Consider the following 15,390-nt stretch of genomic DNA (forward strand, 5'->3'; position numbering starts at 1 on the left):
TAGAGGGCAACAGTGGCCTGAATCATCCTGAAGACCTGATGCTACAAAATCATTTCTATTTGATTTTGAAACATATTATGTGAATATCTTTGCTGTATATTTGCTTTCTATCTTATTTTTCCCCTTAGGCTTATATGAAAATTAGTTTACATTTCTCGAGCGCATTTACCACCTTGTGGGAAAAGTGGCCCAGGGCCAGAGGGGAGAGAAAGTGTATCGGTATTTCAAACAGATCACAGCTAATCTATATGGCAAATGCTTCACTTGTTGTTAAGTCAAAAATGGGACACATTCACCTCCATACCCACCCCCCTTCACTGGCATTGCCTGTACCCGAAGCTGCCCCAAGCCCTGCAAGTACAATTTATAACACGGATCTTGAAATTCGCTGTAGAAAGCCAACAGTCTGGAGGCAGAAGTAAGGCTAGCTCTTCAGATTTCAGGAGAGGGGAGGAGAAAGTGGCCAAGCAGAGTTCCTCCTCCTTCTCACACGCCCCTGCCTACCCCTGAGAACAATACACTTGACTTCAGCTGGTCGTCACCAAGGTCACCAAGGTAAGAAGCTGATCGCTACCTCACACATGCTCACTTACTCTTCCCAACAGTTGGAGGCTGTGACTATTGGTGGGAATGTAAACTAGTATAAATTATATGGAGAATTGAGTTACCATGTGATCCTGCAATCCCCCTCCTGGGCACATATCTGGAGAAAATCATAATTTGAAAAGATACATGAACCCCCACATTCATAGCAGCACTGTTTACAATAGCCGAGACATGAAAGCAATGTAAGTGTCCGTAAAGATGTGGTATATATACAATAGAACGCTACTCAGCCGGGCTTCTCTGGTGGCTCAGTGGTAAAGAATCCACCTGTCAATGCAGGAGACACAGGAGATGTGGGTTCGATCCCTGGGTCAGAAAGTTCCTCTGGAGGAGGAACTCCAGTATTCTTGCTGGGATAATCTCATGGACTGAGGAGCCTAGTGGGCTACAGTTCATGGGGTCATAAGAGTTGGACACAACTTAGTGACTTAGTGACTAAACCACCACCACCATTATCGCCACTATTAAGCAACAAAATGAAGTACTGCCATTTGCAGCAACATGGATGGGCCTAGAGATTATCATACTAAATGAAATAGGTCAGAGAATGATAAATACCATGTGATATCATTTACATGTGGAATCTTAAAAAAATGATACAAATGATCTTATTTACAAAACAGAAACAGACTCTCAGACACATAAAACAAATTTAAGATTACCAAAGGCCAAGAGAGGGGATAAATCAGGAGTTTGGGATTAACGTACACACACTACTATATATAAAACAGGTAAACAACAAGGGCCTACTGTATAGTACAGTGAACTCCACTCAGTATTTTGTAATAACCTATAAGGGAAGAGAATCTAAAAAGAGAATCTATAAAAAGATTTTATATATAAAAATCTATATATGAGAAGAATACATAAGAATATAAGCAAGAGAATATATAAGTGAGAATATATAAGAATATAAGTTAGGATATATATACATGGAACAACAGACTAGTTCCAAATAGGAAAAGGAGTACGTCAAGGCTATATATTGTCACCCTGCTTAATTAACTTATATGCAGAGTGCATCATGAGAAATGCTGGGCTGGAAGAAGCACAAGCTGGAATCAAGATTGCCGGGAGAAATATCAATAACCTCAGATATGCAGATGACACCACCCTTATGGCAGAAAGTGAGGAGGAACTAAAGAGCCTCTTGATGAAAGTGAAAGAAGAGAGTGAAAAAGTTAGCTTAAAGCTCAACATTCAGAAAACTAAGATCATGGCATCTGGTCCCATCACTTCATGGCAAATAGATGGGGAAACAGTGGAAACAGTGGCTGACTTTATTGTTTTGGGCTCCAAAATCACTGCAGATGGTGATTGCAGCCATGAAATTAAAAGACGCTTACTCCTTGAAAGGAAAGTTATGACCAATCTAGACAGCATCTTAAAAAGCAGAGACATTACTTTGCCAACAAAGGTCCGTCTAGTCAAGGCTATGGTTTTTTCAGTAGTCATGTGTGGATGTGAGAGTTGGACTGTGAAGAAAGCTGAGCGCCGAAGAATTGGTGCTTTTGAATTGAACCGTGGTGTTGGAGAAGATTCTTGAGAGCCCCTTGGAACTGCAAGGAGATCCAACCAGTCAGTTCTAAAGGAAGTCAGTCCTGAATATTCATTGGAAGGACTGATGCTGAAGCTGAAACTCCAATACTTTGGCCACCTGATGTGAAGAGCTGACTCATTTGAAAAGATCCTGATATTGGGAAAGATTGAGGGCAGGAGGAGAAGGGGACGACAGAGGATGAGATGGTTGGATGGCATCACTGACTCAATGGACATGAGTTTGGGTAGGCTCCAGGAGTTGGTGTTGGACAGGGAGGCCTGGCGTGCTGCAGCTCATGGGGTCGCAGAGTCGGACACGACTGAGCGACTGAACTGAACTGAATATATACATATGTATATATGTGTGTGTGTGTTTTATAAAACACCTTGTCACTTTACTGTACACCTAAAACTAAAACAACATTGTAAGTCAACTATATGTCAATAAAAAATAAATTAATTAAAAAAAAAAAGAAAGAAAACCTGAGGTCACATTGTCTCCTCGGCATCCTTGGGATTCTAGCTTCCCCTTCTGTGCATTTTTGTTCTACAGTAACTGTCATTTCCCTTGTGAAGACTCAATCCCTAATTGGCGCTCTCTGCTCTTCACTTTCAAAGGCATGTCTTGGTGGGAAAAAAATCTAACAAACTCTTTCATTTACTCTCAGTTGCAAATAAGAATTAATGTGCCAACCCTTAATAACAGCTGTATTTTCATGAAGGTCAAACCCCTGTTGGAATGATTCCTGAAGGTTAAATTCCAACTGTACAGCTTCAGGAATTGGCCAACCTGGAAGCAGACAGTAAATCCAGGCAAAGTGAAGAGTATGGTATCCCAGACCCTGGGACCACATACACAGGAGAGAGTGCAGATGACAGACTTGATTTTATTTTGGTCAATTATGTAATCCTTTGCCCATTTTTAAGCTGACATAATACATTTAAAGTTTAAGTAATAGTTGCAAAGGATGCATTTTTAGTCTATGGAGAATATTCACATTTTAAAATTAAAATGTCATAATGTTCCTTTCTATATATCTCTATACAAATTTAAATACCATAGTGATTTGATACTCATGATTGTTTGCTTCCAAAATTCATGAACAAGCTCTTTTCTAACAGTCATAAAATGTGCATTGCTCGTTTTTTAAACTTGAACTTGTGTATCTATTATACATATTCTCTGCAGGATTTTATTTGCAGCATTTTATCCTGATAAAGTATTTTATGCTTGAAAATCATTTATTGATCAGCTATCATATTTATTTGCAACAATATATATAAAATGTAGAGATTGAAATTTAATTTTTTTTTCATATTCTGTGACTGTAAAGTTCCGAATAATACTAGTTTCTTTTAGAATGAGTTATTGTTATAAGGTTAATATTGATAAAATGATATAAATATTCTGTACATGTTGTTAAGTAATAATTAAACATAAGAAGTAAACTTTTACTGGAAATATAGCTTTTAATGGGATGGAGGAGGCTTTTCTGGTTATAATATCATCAATAAATATCATTATACTAGAGTGAGACTCAGGATCAATTCTATTCCTATTTTGCTTTGCAAGAAACCAAGTTCACATAAGCAAGAAGATGGAAATGAAAATCTTGTATAGTAGTGTCATTCAGTTCTTTGTACCTCTTCCAAAATATATGCCCAAAACCACATAGTAAAATAGCTTCAAAAATTATTTTAATGATCTCACAGCTGACAATTCAATTAATTCCTCCTTCAATTTCTTTTAAAGCAATGAATTGGAAAATACCTGACTTGCAAAGGGCTTTGTAACCCAATATTAAATTCATTCAATTTCTCAATATCTGGACAATATATTGCTAGTATTTTACTAGGCTTTATGAAATGGCTATTAAAGATGTGTTATTTTGTTACTTGGAAGCACTTTGGTTAACCCAATATGCTGAGAAAGGTGGGAAAAATTGAAATGCTGTTTATTTTAATGTGCCAAATCACATGCCCTCTGTCAGAAAGCATCTCTATGTCTCTGGATTCTAATTCCAAGACAAAGAAGGTAGCAGTTTTGCCATGAATTCATTACTGATGAAAAAAAAAAACAAAAAACTGTGCCATTTCCTTCTGGACTTGTCTTCTTTATGTTGCGGGGACTCTCCTTTAAGAATGATGCTCCACTTGATGACAGATTGGTAAGAATGGCGGAGGTGACAATGGAAGTAAAGGAACATTCTCTCCTGGACAAACAGTTAAGTGGGAGCAGTCAGAAAGGAGAGTCAGAACTACAATCCAAACAGAGGCACTTTCTCGGGCAGATCCATTGTAGGACATCTTAGATCTTGAAAATGCACTGCTCTAGATATACTTCCTTGGGTAAGACCTACAACTGCAGGTAGGGGCGTGAGTGGCATCAGTTCGTATCGCCGCAGGGTCTGGTAGGAGCTGACTCTGAGACAAGTCAGTTCAAATCGACCCTCCATGCAGCACACACTCTCAGAGCCCTGCACACAGCCCATGGAAAGCCTCGTGTACCCCTCGGGTAGATGACCCCTGCATGGCAGAGAGTTCTGTACTTCCATGCTGTGGTTGTCTCCTTAATCTAAAAAGAAAAAAGAAAAAAAAGTGCTTGTGGCTTAAGAACCCAAATAATGAGGTCAGCCAACATTTTCTTCAAATTTATGGTATTTAATTAATTTTCTCTTAAAAGATAAAGCAGTCCTGGAGAACTGGAAGAACATTTGGAAGTGAGTTTTTCACAGCCATAAAACACCTCTATTTACGTATGAAAAGAGGAATGGAAAGCAGAATCAGAAAAAGTAAAGAAACGCCTGAAAGATAGTGATGGAAAGGGGTCTTGCTTGCAAAGCATTATGTTCAACTCTGCTGAATAGGCAACACGGGATTAAGGTACCCTGGAAGAGGTAATGGCAACCCACTCCAGTATTCTTGCCTGGAGAATTCCATGGACAGAGGAGCCTGGTGGGCTACAGTCCATGGGGTTGCAAAGAGTCAGACACGACTGAGAGACTCACACACATTAAGTCACCCGGTTTGGTTTTGGGTCAGAGGTGGGATTACAGTTAGGGGAAACCCATGCCTTAAGACAGTGGTTTTCAAACTTTGTTTTGCATTACAGTTATCTAGAGAGTTTTTTTTTTTTTTTAATTTTTAATTTGGTTTGAAATTTTAAATTTATTTATTATTATTTTTATTGGGATATAGTTGCTTTACAATATTGTGTTGGTTTCTGCTGTATAGCAAAGTGAATTTTAAGACACAGATTGCTAAACCCAACTCCCAAGAGCTTCCTTGCAGTGGGTTGGAGGTGGGCCGAGAATTTGCCTTCCTAACCAGTTCCCAGATGAGGTCAGAGCTTCTGGTCTGGGGACCCCCCTGTGAGAACCACTGCATTAAAGAAGGGGTTCCCTAATGGCCCCGTAGGTAAAGAACCTGCCTGCAATGCAGGAGACACAGGGGACTCAGGTTTGATCCCTGGGCCAGGAAGAGGGACTCTTGGAGGAGGAAATGGGAACCCACTCCAATATTTTCTCCTGAAAAATTCCATGGGCAGAGGAACTTGGAAGGCTACATACAGTCCATGGGGTTCCAAAGAGTTGGACACAAATGAAGAGGTTTAGCATGCCTTAAAGAAACCAGAAAGACAGATAACCAGCTCATCCTGAGAAGTGAAACTGGCCAGCTTCCATATGGTCATTATTTTGTTCTTACTTTTATATTTCGCCTCTGAAAATACAAAACCAAAAACGGCCATGATTCACACAACGGTATTTCGTGAGTGTCTAAGGTGTGTTAGGCGACACTGTAGGAGCTGAAATGCCAGAAGGAGGCAGACAAAGGTCACACCCTTGATCCTACAACAAAAACACCCAAGAAAATAGATATCTTAGCTTCAGAGAATGACAAGCAGTGAAAATAAAAGCAGGACAAGGAACGGAGGGTGCCAGGGGGGCGGGGAGCATCCTTGAGAGAGACGAAGCGGTCAGGGAAACCCTCGGCGCCTGTTTGCTAGACACTGACGCTTTTATCATCTTAAATCCGAATGCAATACAACGCGTCTCTGAAAATCAAGTCTACATTAAAAATAAATGTCACATACACAGATTAAAAATAAATCTCACTTATACCCACAGATAGCTGTGGAACATTTAGATAATCTGGATAGCTGGAGAACGAGTCTTGGAAACCAGCCTAACAAATGGTGTCTCTCCTTTACAGATAACTTTATAGATTCTGCATTCAGAGAATTGACAATTGGCATTTTGAGAAACTGAAGTTAACTAGAAAATGCCTTTTTATTTCCAGCCTAGTTATTGGGATAATACCTAAATTATGTTGCGTGCTCGTCTGCCTTCAGGAGTAGACAGTGGCAAATAGAGTTTAATCTCTAATATAGACATATCATTCTAAATTTCCTCCTCTTTGGGATGCAATGTTTTTCACCATAGAATTTGTAGCACTAGATTTCATCATATACATACTTATTTGCTAGGCTGTAAATACCACCTGGTAAGAACTATCTCAGTGGTCTTCACTTTGTATCATCAGTACCTCCCACAGCCCACTGGGAAGCTAGAAGGTGATCCACACATATTTATAATGATTAAAAGATGTAATGTTTTTCAAGCTGACATAAAAAAGAACCCACATAGGATTATAGCTAATGATATTGTATTACATCCTTGAGAGTAGATCTTAAATGTTTTCACCACAAAAAAGAAATGCAAATTATGTGACGGGATGGAGGTGACAGCTTATTCTACAAAGGTAATCATCTTGAAATAATTAAATGCACCAAATCAACATCCTTGCACCTGAAACTTACACAGTGTTATATGTCAATTAGGCTTCTGTCCTGGCTCAGTGGTAAAGAATCTGCCTGTCAATACAGAAGACATGGGTTTGACCCTGCGTCAGGAAGATTCCCTGGAGAAGGAAATGGCAATCCACTCCAGTATGCTTGCCTGGGAAATCCCATGGATAGAGGAGCCTGGTGGGCTACAGCTGATGGGGTCACAGAGAGTTGGACACGACTTAGCGACTAAACAACAAAACAATATGTCAATTATATCTCAATAAAGCTAGAGAAAAAAAAAAAGGATCCATATAAGGTGAAGTAGATGTCCTTGGAAATACTTTTATGTGTGTATCTCTCTATGAGCCATTCACACACACACACACACACACACACACACACACACACACATACACACAAGATCCACAGGTCCTCTACTTGTATTTTTTAACTCACTGCTTTTAATTTTTACAATACTCCAGACAAATATCACATATGCATGTTGTGGATGTGGTCTGATCACAGTTAGATTTCAGTGTTTGGACTTGCATCTGTTAGTACAGGGGTATCGGTGAGCATTTCCATTGTCTAGGGCTATATAGAAGCATATTAGGTGGACTCCTGGTGTCAGCAAGGTGTCCCTGCCAAGAAAAGTGACTCAAAACCAGGGTGATGAGGAGTCCCCAAAGTTGGAGTGAATCCATGTAGAGAAGAACTTGGTCATCAAGGCTCATGGGCTGAAGTCAAGAGATATCCTTACAGACATCGGCACCACATTCACAGGCAACAAGGAAATTAATTTTAATAAGGCATCATCAGCTCCACTGATGCTGAAAACTTTAAATTATTTATGTACATGTATGATCTGTAATTTTATTTTTTTCCTTTTCTTTTGGCCAGGCTACATGGCATGCGGGATTTTAATTCCCCAATCAGGGATCGGACCTGAAACCCCTGCATTGGAAGTGCATGGTCTTAACCACTGGGCCACCAGAGAAGTCCCCTGATCTATAATTTTAGATTTCTGAGTCATAGAAGGGTATAGGGCTAAGGCATTTATATCTAGTTTTATGATTTTATGTACATAAGATTTTTAAAATAATATTACCACTGGGAATCCCTGGTCACCTTGTCTCTGCCTACCACTGTCCCTTGCTAAAGAATGACCTTTCAGAAAGCCATCAAGAAATGCTGAAAAAGGTAAAAGGATTGAATGTTAAAACCTAAAATGTATTGCTTTGAATTTCATTTTTAATTTACTCATGATATCATTTTTTGGGGTTTTGTTTTGTCAATTGCCTCTTTTTTATACATTGAGAGTTAACTGGATTTCATTTAAAAATCTTACATGGGTCAAAATATATGAATAATGCTATCAAAAATGGGAAGAAGGTGATCTTGTTTTAGAGAATTCAAGGGTCAATAATAAATGAATGTTTTAAAGGAAGGGAGAGGGGAAGAAAAAATATAGTATTTCTAAACTAGTTTCAAGGTATGCTTAATTGCACAAAACTGTTCTCTTGGGAAGCTTTAACTACTCAGTTGCTTCCTAAGTTACAAATCCAGTCAAGTCGAGAACATCAACAAGAATCCTAAGTTACATAAGGGGAAATTTCAAAAAATTCAGAGAGAGTCATAACTCTGCTAGAGCTAATATTTGCTACTAGGGTCTGCTAGGGCCTGACAGGGAATATATATGAGAGCTTCCACAGAAGCGTGGGACAAGGTCAGAGCTGCTTAAAGAGGGACTTTAGGAGTGCAAGACACTGACTTTGAAGGTTGCCAGACATACGACATCTTTGTTGGAGGATGGTGCTCTGCTCACAGCAGCTGGAGTTTGGAGTCACATTAATACATAGAAAGGGTGTGTATGTCTTATGTGTGCATGTGTGTACGTACATGTGTAGGTGGGGGAGGGATGTTATGCAGAGAAAAGTAGGAAACATATGCGAAGGCATGCAAGGATGAGTGTCCTGGAGGAAATGGAGTCTTCGAAACAAAACCAAGGAAGGTATGGGCTCTCCTGAACACAATGTCACCTGAAGCAGTAAATCAGCCACAGGATAATGGTGTGCGGGGTTTTGGGCTGTGACCGATGATGGATGAGTCCATCAAGACAGTGCTCTCTGCGTCCTGAAGCGGCAAGCGAACTTCCCGTCCCCACAAGCTCTGCCGGAAGGCCGGGGGGAAAGGAGGGCAGAGTCTCTAGTGCAGGAAGGAAAATGAAAAGAGTGATTGCATTGAAAGGTGGCTTCACAAAGGGAAATCACTCACAACCACAGAAGAGGGGCTATGGCAGGGCTGTGGGAGGAGGGAGACGGGAGGAGGACTCCTGTTGCAGTGAGGAAGGTGCAGCCCTGAGGGCCGAACTCAGCTGGGAAGGGAGGACCGTCAGGAGAAAGCTCTGTTCCAGGTGATGGGTGGCTCAGCTGGTCTCTTTCCAGACTTCAAGTCACTGTGTGTGCCCAGGTGTGCTGGGACGATACCTGTCCTAGTTTCCCAAGGAGGCAGAGGCAAGGATTAAATAAAACTAACAACCAAAGCCATCACAGGTTCCTGCCCTCAAGATTCTCACACTCAGGAGAATGATAAAACAGAAGAGCACTAAGAAGACCCCCGATCCCACTCATGGAGATGACCAAAGGTCTAGATTTACCTGTGTGTTGAACAGATATTTATTCAGCACCTACTAATTGTCAGACACCCCAGTAGCAGCATCTCAAGAGGTTGAGCAGGGTCCCTGCCTCTACCCTTTATGTACTTCTGGATTTGTGGGATTAATGTGCAATCCACAACCTTCAGAATCCCTGAATCCACTCAAACTGAGCCAAGGAGACCAGTAGGATGGTCATCACAGCCAATGGCATGGGAAATCTTACTCCAGAGATATGTGAGTAGACAGGCCTTTTGAGGACATGACAATCTAAGGTAGAAAACTGAAACCAATCATCAGGCACAGGTACTGGCTACAGAGAGCATTTTAGAGAGAGGACAAGGCAGGTATGCAGGATCTGGGATAGGAGTTGACTCAGGGAAGGAATAGAATGGAACCCAGAGGGGCGCAAGCAAGGCAAATCGGGAAAAGGGTAGATTCCATGAGGCTGGGAGGTGAATAGATGCAACATTACCAGTCTGTGCTTTAGACTGGGTATAATGGAGCATTCCTGAGTAGGTTCAGGTAAACACCTGCCATGGTGTAAATTATGCTTGCAAGAATATACTGGACTCCCCTTGGAGACTGGATGGTAGGCAGTAAGACCACCAAGGGAGTCAAGTGCACCCTTGTAGAAAAGAGATAACAGCCCCGTGACAAGAGGGTCTGAAGCTTAAGGAAGGGGTGGGGAGGAGAGTGAATGAAGGAGTGAGGTGTGAAAGGGAGTGAAGGGCTGATAGCAATATCTGTAGATGACACTTTCACAGATATTTTCAGCAAAGGTAGAAAGAGAAATAGAGCCATAAAAGTCACTGGGACCTCCAGAGTGTTGTTTGTTTAAGATTGGAAACACTGGGAATTCATTTTGTAAATATTTACTGAATACTTACTGGGTGCTAGGGCTTTTCAAATGTTTAAATGCCCACCAAATACCTGTGCACTCTGTTGATTCACTAGGTCTGGGTGAGAACCAAACACCTGTGTCTCTAACAAGCTCTGTGATCATGCTGATATAGGAGGGTTGGACCACACTTTGGGATGCCTGACGCTAAGAACCTGAGATGCCACCTTGACGAAGACAAGGACCAGCCTTCTTACATTAGGATAGGTACACATTATGATACTTAGTATTAAGGGTATACTGATGAGATCAATCTTACTGAATAGGAACAACTGATGATGCAGGAGAAACTGAATGACTCACAAAGAAACTTTTCGGTAAAGGGAAAGAGAATGGAATCTAAAGCATGGGACGGAAGGGTGCTTCATTTTGTATCAGAAGAGAAGGAAAGAATAATAGCAACACAAATGGGTTTGTGGCTCTGGCCATGAGGAAACAAGGAGCTCCTGAGTGATTGTTTTTATCTTCTCCCAAGTAGAGGGCAGAGTTATCAGTTGATGGTAAACGGGAGAGTAGGAGGGAGGAAGACTGTTGCTGTGGCTCAGTCGCTCAGTTGTGTCCGACTCTTTGAAACCCCTTGGACTTCAGCATGCCAGGTTTTCCTGTCCTTCACCATCTCCCGGAGCTTCTTCAAATTCATGTCCATTGAGTCAATGATGCCATACAACCATCTTGTCCTCTGTCGTCCCCTTCTCCTCCTGCCTTCAATCTTTCCTAGCATCAAGGTCTTTTCCAATGAGCCGGCTCTTCACATCAGGTGGCCAAAGGATTGGAGATTCATCTTCATCATCAGTCCTCCCAATGAATATTCAGGGGAGGAAGGTAGATGCAAGAAAAAGTGAAATAGCTTTTGCAGAAAAAGAGAGCAAGATTGCTAGGGATCTGTGCTAGGATTTACAGGCCATGCTGAGGCCCCACTTAGAGTGCATGGCTAAGAATTTATAGCAACACTGCTCTGCCAGCTTTGAGGATATTCTCCAACCAAGAATATCTGCTCAGCTGCTAAGCTGCAGTCACAGAAAGCATGGATGGCTGGGTTCGTCCTGCATTGGAGAGTGCCAGATGGGCAAGGGGGAGGAAGCCAAGCATGAAAGGAACTGGAAAGTAATTGAGAGAAAGGAGACAAGAAGACAGGGGCCTTGATGGATAGAGAGAACCTGGTGGGTTCTATGCACTGGAAACTTGAATGAGGTCCTTGAGCAAATGAGCTGGCATGAAGGAGGCTGGCTGTGATAGAAAGTAGGAATACATGGTGACCACACAGTAGTGGCCCTCGTCCACAAGGGACTAAACCCGTTCAGATTCAGATGGGCCATCTAGACAGATCTTGACGATCTTGAGAAGGATGGTGGGAGTCAAGCATTCTTTTTGAGCTTTGTTGACATAGCTGAGCTGGGCCTTAAAGAGACAGTACATCGTGGAGCTGAGGAGAGGGCCTCAGCTCAGACAGACAAGGGCTCCACTACTGACCAACAGATGGCTTTAGGACAGGAACTTGGTTTATTCCCTCAGAGCCTCCCCTCACCATCTGTGAAGTAGCAGGAACACATCTACCTCCTAGGGCCATCATGAGGCTGAATTAAGTAACACATAAGCCAGAGTCAGACCTGTACCTAAACACAGTACACATTGTTTAAACAGAACCTGCTCTACTACTACTGTCAGAGAGCTTGTGGCCGCATTTGGAAAAACATAACTCAACTGCTGTTATGTGGGAATGCATGTTAGTTTAACCAAGAGATCCTGGATCCATTGGCTTATCAATTCCCAAGGAGTTGTGAAGGCTTCTCTTTTTGTATTTTCACATATATAAAGAATGGAGTTTCATGGAGGGTGGTCTGCACCCAGTTTCAAAACAGGTTATTTTGCTCACAAACAGATCAGAGAGAAGGTGAGATCTACATTTTTACCAAAATACCTGGCAGCTTGATTCAGGGCTTTCCCAGTCCACTTATAAACTCTCTCACTTTTAAGATTTTCTTTATTTCTAAAAATACCTTCCTGTTGAGAAGCGGTCTGCACTCGACTTGTGCAGAGTTCTGCAGTGGGATTTCACTTCCCTCTAAGGTTTATTTTCTCAGCTAAAGCCATTGAGATAACTTTAACTTTGTATTTGTATCAGGCTTCATTCACAGCATGTTGACACAGTGGTTGATGGGCTGGTTTCTAGATTGATGACTGGTGGTTGGGAAAATGCTGTATTTTTAACAATACATAATTGAGAGATCCATCAATACGGCTGTGCACACCTGAAGGAGAGTCCCCATGGGCCCTGGCAGCTCACGCTGTGGTGTCCTTGTCTTGGGCAGTCTCTCTGCACAAACAGGACAACCCTCATCCTAGAACAAGTTACCAAAACATTCCATCTCTCAAGCAGACTAAGGCACTGCTGGAATCAAACGCCAATCATGTAAGTGCTAAACAGAAAGGGGATGATAGGGACAGGACCATAGTTGAAGGGAGTCCTTCAGGTCAGAGCTTCAAGGCTGCGTGTTCAATTCCTTTAAGAGTCGTTTACTACACAGGAGCTGCGGGACAGCAAGGAAAAGTAACAGTTATTCCAAGGATCTCATTCCCAATGCAAGGAGACCCTGTGAGCTGGTGAAACAGCGGTAAGGGTGCATCTCAGAACAAATGAAGGACAAGCACAGGATTTAGCCAAGGGTCTCCCCACAGATCGATGCCCTGGCTACTCATTGGTGGATGGTCACCTCACATTTGGAATCACAGGTGGTTTTGGAAAGCCTCCTTCAACCCACATTCTTCCTTTGCAAGTCGGTACTCTGCGATGACCCAGATGGGATGGGGAGGAGAGGATGTGGGAGGGAGAAACAAGACAGAGGGGATATATATATACAAACAGCTGATCCACTTTGTTGTACAGAAGAAACTAATGCAGCATCAGAAAGCAATTATATTCCAACATTTTTTTTTTAATTTAAAGATAGCGTTATAGCATAAGGCCAAGTCATTTCGGAAGCAGTGAGCCCTTGAGTAAAGAAGAAAAGCATCTTTCAAAGATAAGAATAAAGAAAGCCCCTCCTCTTCCATCATTCAGCCCCACCTCTCTTGCCCCTGTGGTCCAGGCCACTGGTGCAGAACTCCAGGTGGGGCTGTAAAAAGGAGGCATGCATTTGCTCTCCGCCCTGCCTCCCTGTCTCAGATGACAGCTGCCTCAGGAACTGCCCAGTGGCTGGTTGAGGATGCCTGAAGAAGCCACCAGAACAGGTCACCTTATTTATTCATCCCAGGCTCCCATTCCACTGTCCCTTCCACTATATCCTGAACAACTTTGAAACCCAGCCTCCCGATTTGCTCATTAGAGCCAGTAAAGAAGTACACAAGATGAAATTAAAATGTTTCCCAAGCACACACCATTTTCATTCCATTCAATAGATTATCCTGACATATTTACTCATGGCCACGTCTGTCTCAGTATCATCCATGGAAAAGTATAAATTAAAATTTTAAATTAAAAGCACGGCATCTGGGGAGCTTGATATCTTTTTGAAGAATGGAGCGAGTCAGCCACAGGCTGCCAGCATGAGTGTCATGGGACCAAAGACTCCGGCAGTGCAGAAATTACAGCTCATGGATTTCCCTGCACACACCTTCCCACATATAATGCGAGAGATCATGGGATCCCAGAGTCAGGCGGAGCCTCAGAGGTCATTCTTCTCTCTGCAGAATTGGGCAAAAACAAAACCATCCCCTTCTGGGGTCACATGAAACTTATCAGCACTGATTTACTTATGAAACAAAAAATATGCTGAAAATTGATTAGCTTTTATCCTATCGCTAGGGTTTCTGCGTAATATTCTGGTTAAGAGAGTCACTGTTTTAGTAAGAGATACATGAGTTCCAGTCACAGGTCTGTCATTTACTGATCCTTTGTGAGCACCGGATTTTCTCATTTATAAAAGGGAAATGATATTTTAAAAATCATTGGTGGTGATAAATACTAAACAAATAATCCTTTTAATACTAGTATCATCACAATCTGAGAGCACAGTCAATAGTTAATATATTATTTACTTATAAATTATTTTATTTATTATTTATCATATATAATAATAATCCTGCATAAGATTGGGGCTTCTCTGTTGGCTCAGTGGTAAAGAACTTGTCTGCCAACACAAGAGCCTTGGGTTCAATCCCTGCTCTGGGAAGATTCCCTGAAGAAGGAAATAGATACCCACTCCAGGACTCTTGCCTGGAAAACCTTATGGATGGAGGAGCCTGGTGGGCTACAGTCCATGGCATCCCAAAGGGTCAGATACAACTTAGCAACTAAACAACAATAACAACACACATATTTCCATAATTATTCAAAACCAGAGAATAATGATAACCGAAACATTACAACAATGTCGACCTTCCCTTCACGCTCATTTTCCAGTGCACACGTAGACCGGTTATAAAGTTTGGAAAATTAAGTAGAGGCTCCACCTCTTGAGCCCCAGTCTATAGAACATGCTGCCTGCAGTTTAAACTAGTTTGTGTGTGTTCTTGTGAGCTTGGCTTCCCGGGAGACTCTGAGGCCTATAAACCGACTTGATTCTTCCCTGTTGCCCCAAACAGACTACACATCTGAATCGAACCTTATCAGTGTTTTAAAAATAAAGCTCTCATTAAGCAGACAGATGGGCAGGGACAGCTGGAGGAGAAGCGATGGGAAGTGATGCTTTTGCAGGGAGGCTCCTCGGCTCCCGCCAACACTGCTTCTGCAGCATGTCAACCTGACTTGTTTAAAAATATATGTTATCCATTTTTAATAAGCCAATCATCTTTTCCAGAAGAGTAACTTATTTTATATAGATTATGCGAACTATTGCCCCTTAAAAAATAAAATAGAAAGCAGCAAAATTCTGTCCATGGACCACGAGAGGCCCAGAGGGGGAG

General features: G+C 41.8%; 1 protein-coding gene across 3 annotated transcripts in view; it reads right to left on the bottom strand.

The window, feature by feature from the left end:
- Positions 1 to 15,390, bottom strand: part of OPCML (opioid binding protein/cell adhesion molecule like) — a 1,024,720-nt gene that overhangs the window by 224,063 nt on the left and 785,267 nt on the right. The gene's annotated exons all lie outside the window — the stretch shown is intronic.

The sequence above is a fragment of the Dama dama genome, chromosome 2, assembly GCF_033118175.1.
Source record: "Dama dama isolate Ldn47 chromosome 2, ASM3311817v1, whole genome shotgun sequence".
In the NCBI taxonomy this organism is placed as follows: domain Eukaryota; kingdom Metazoa; phylum Chordata; class Mammalia; order Artiodactyla; family Cervidae; genus Dama; species Dama dama.